Source organism: Monodelphis domestica, chromosome 5 (assembly GCF_027887165.1).
Source record: "Monodelphis domestica isolate mMonDom1 chromosome 5, mMonDom1.pri, whole genome shotgun sequence".
Lineage (NCBI taxonomy): Eukaryota > Metazoa > Chordata > Mammalia > Didelphimorphia > Didelphidae > Monodelphis > Monodelphis domestica.
In genome coordinates, this window is record NC_077231.1 from 37,144,386 (window position 1) to 37,148,471 (window position 4,086).

The following is a 4,086-nucleotide window of genomic DNA, read 5'->3' on the forward strand; positions in this document are numbered from 1 at the left end:
AGGAAGGGAGAGAATTGGAAACTCAAAAAAATTTTAATATATTTTAAATTATTTTTTTCATGTAGTTAGGGGAAGAAAAAAAAGAATGAATGTGGATCAAATTTGGCATATTGTTTTTCACTTTTTTCTTTCTTGTATTTGTTTCTGTTGAGAGTCTTCTTCCACAGCATGACCAATATGGTGATATGCTTTGCATGACCACACATATATAACCTGGAAAACAAATATTTTAAATTATTATATGTAATTCAGAAAAAATATATTGTTAATACTTTTTAAGGTTCCATGGCTTATGAATGATTCCTTACATTACAATCCCAAGTCTAAACTATTGTTCTAGCCAGAATACCAACATATTGACAGAAGCTTTGTGTCACAAATTTGATAAGCATATCATCTTTGTATTTTTTTTAATTTGGAAATTTTCATTTAATTAATTCATTTAGAATATTTTTCCATGGATGTCCTTCAAGTGGGGAATGGCTAAACAAATTGTGGTATATGTTGGTGATGGAATACTATTGTGCTCAAAGGAATAATAAACTGGAGGAATTCCATGTGACAGTTCAGCATATGATTCTTGTTACCAAGGAATAATGTTCTAAATTGACTAAATAAAATTAAAAAAAAAATGTGAATCATGCAAAACATAAAAAAAGAATATTCTTCCATGGTTACATGATTCATGTTTCTTTCTCTCTCCTTCCCTACCCCTTCCTGTAGCCAATGTGGAATTCCTCTGGATTTTACATGTGCCATTGAACAAGATCTATTTTCATATTATTGATATTTGCACTAGGGTGATCATTTAGAGTCTACATCCCCAATCATATCCCCATCGACCCATGTGATCAAGTAGCTTCTGTGTCTCTACTCCCACAGTTCTTCCTCTGAATGTGGATAGTGTTCTTTTTCATAAGTCCCTCTTGTTCTGGATTGTTCTGGATCATTGCATTGCTGCTAGTAGATCAGTCCATTACATTCGATTGTACCACAATGTATCAGTCTCTGTGTACAATGTTCTCCTAGTTCTGCTCCTTTCACTCTGTATCAATTCCTGGAGGTCATTACAGTCCCCATGGAATTCCTCCACTTCATTATTCCTTTGAGCACAATAGTATTCCATCACCAATAGATACCACAATTTGTTCAGCTATTCCTCAATCAAAGGGCATCCCCTCATTTTCCAATTTTTTGCCACCACAAAGAGCACGGCTATAAATATTTTTGTACAAGTCTTTTTCCTTATGATCTCTTCGGGGTACAAACCCAGCAGTAGTATGGCTGGATCAAAGGGCAGGCAGTCTTTTAGCGCCCTTTGAGCATAGTTGCCATCCAGAATGGTTGAATCAATTCACAACTCCACCAACAATGCATTAATGTCCCAATCTTGCCACATCCCCTCCAACATTTATAACTTTTCTTTGCTGTCATGTTAGCCAATTTGCTAGGGGTGAGGTGACACCTCAGAGTTGTTTTGATTTGCATTTCTATATAAGAGATTTAGAGCACTTTTTCACGTATTTATTGATAGTTTCAATTTCTTTATCTGAAAATTGCCTTTTCATGTCCCTTGCCCATTTATCAATTGGGGAATGGCTTGATTTTTTTTGTACAATCAATTTAACTCCTTATATATTTGAGTAATTAGACTTTTGTCAGAGATTTTTGTTATAAAGATTTTTTCCCAATTTGTTGCTTCCCTTCTAATTTTGGTTACATTGGTTTTGTTTGTACAAAACCTTTTTAATTTAAAGTAATCAAAATTATTTGTTTTACATTTTGTAATTTTTTCTAACTCTTGCTTGGTCTTAAAATCTTTCCTTTCCCAAAGATCTGACAAGTATACTATTCTGTGTTCACCTAATTTACTTATAGTTTCCTTCTTTATATTCAAGTCATTCATTCATTCATCTTTGTCTTAACACAAGTCACTGATCAAAATGTTGAACAGGACCAAAAAAGAGACCTGTGACCCACCACTACTAGGGACCTGCCTCCAGGTTTATATATTTTATATTTATTATATGTATTTTATATTTTGTTTATATTCCTATATCTTTGAATCCAGCCTTTCTATAAGGATATGTTTAGATGAGAAGTAATAAATGTTGATTTTATTTACTTTATTATTTATGAAGGATACATGATTTAAAACATCAAGATGTATGGTGGTCTTTTTTTTTTAATTCAACTTGATCTACCACAATTATTTACAGGATGTTAAGTGGCAAAATAGGCAAACATGTAGGAGTTGGAGTCAGGAAGATCTAAGTTCAAAGCCCACCTCAGACAGACACTTATTAGCTATGTGATCTTGGAAAAATGGATTAATTTCTTTCTGGTTCTGTAAAATGGGGCTAATAATATCTCTATCTTACAAGGTTATTATGAGAATCAAATAATATATGTGCAGCACTTTGCAAATTTTAAAGCATTCTATAAATGCTAGGATCTAGCAAAGAACCTAGGAACAAAGATCAGCTGCTTTTATACAATTTTTGGGGGGGGAAGGAGGGGGGAAATGCTTAAAAAGCTTATCAACCACTTTACTTTTTAATCCCTATTAAAATTACAAATTTTTAAAAGTTATTTAAAATATGTACCATTGTTTCTGGGCAAGTATAAAACGGATACTGATGTTTCCCCAAAACTCTAATTAAATGATTCACATGACAATGTGGAGAAAATGTCAGATGTTACCTCTTAGGAAGGAAATGATTGTTGGTTTTCTTGGCAAAGAGAATGGAGTGATTTGCCATTTCCTTCTCTAGCTCATTTTACAGATGAGGAAACGGAGGCAAAAAGGATTGGATGACTTGTCTAAGGTCATACATATATAGAGTAAGCACCTCAGTCCAAATTTGACCTCACGAAGTTATACTGCATATTAATTATTCATCTTGCAAACATTTAGATATGACAGTAAAGGTCATAACAACACATATTCATGATTTTCTTTAAAATATTTTAAATGGTTCTTTTTTCAAAGAGAAAGAAGCATTCTGCCTTGCCCTTTGGAAAAGACTCTCTGGTGCTATTACTGCAACTGCAGTAGCAGAATATAATTTTACATCAACTAGTAAGTGTCAGAAAAAAATTATCTGCATATTATAATAAATGTATCAAGCAACCACAGTGAAGGAAGCACAGTAAACCCCTAATGAGTAAGACTGTGCAGGACAACAATGTCTCTTCAACCTCTGTAAGATGACGCACAAATACGAAACCTAGCCTGTCCTTATGAGACGAGAAAGAAAGAAAGAATGGAAAACAGGACAGAAAACTGAAAAAGGGACCTGTGAAAGTACAAAAGAGCATCCTTCTTTCCTTTGGAAGAGATCTTTTTCTCTTTCCTTTTCTTTCCTTTAAAAATGATTCCTTAATTTTGGAAATCATGGGCAGCAGCAGGAATATTGCTAAAAATATTATTGATCTTTTTTTTTTTGTCATTACGCAGTCTAAGGACAAAGGGTAGGGCCCAGTTAGACTTACAAGTATGTGGCAGCTGTTGATGACTATGTAAGCCTGGGTTACCAAATATATCTATTCTACCACCTGTCAGAATGCCTGGAATTCTACCATTGGGAAGTCCTCTATGTGGCAAAGGGTGTTTAGCCTGTAAGATGAAATAATACTCTCAAGTATTAGCTCATATCTTACCAGGGATCAGTGGGCAGACAGAAAGCAAACTTGGGAGGGAGTGGGGCAGAAGAAGTACTTCCAATCACCCTAACCCATCTGTTGATGTCTCTGATCCTCAAATGAATCAAAGTTGATGGGGGTCCAAAGGGCAATGGTGTGTGTGTTCAGGACAGAGTATATCACCGATGTAACCCTGCTGCTACAGTTTCCCCTCTGACATATGGACCCAAATAAGAAATTGCTGCTGAGCCCAGAGGGCTTCTTTTTCTCTACTGTGGGATCCCTAGCTCTGGACCTATGTATGTTTAGTTCTGAAGGAATACAGCCTCCAACACACAGAAGATAAGCTCTAAGACTCAGGTTCTTGACACCTCTGAGTGTCAAGTCTGAGAATAATTTCATTCCCTGAGCCTTCTCCTTCAGTACTATTTAGCTTGATAA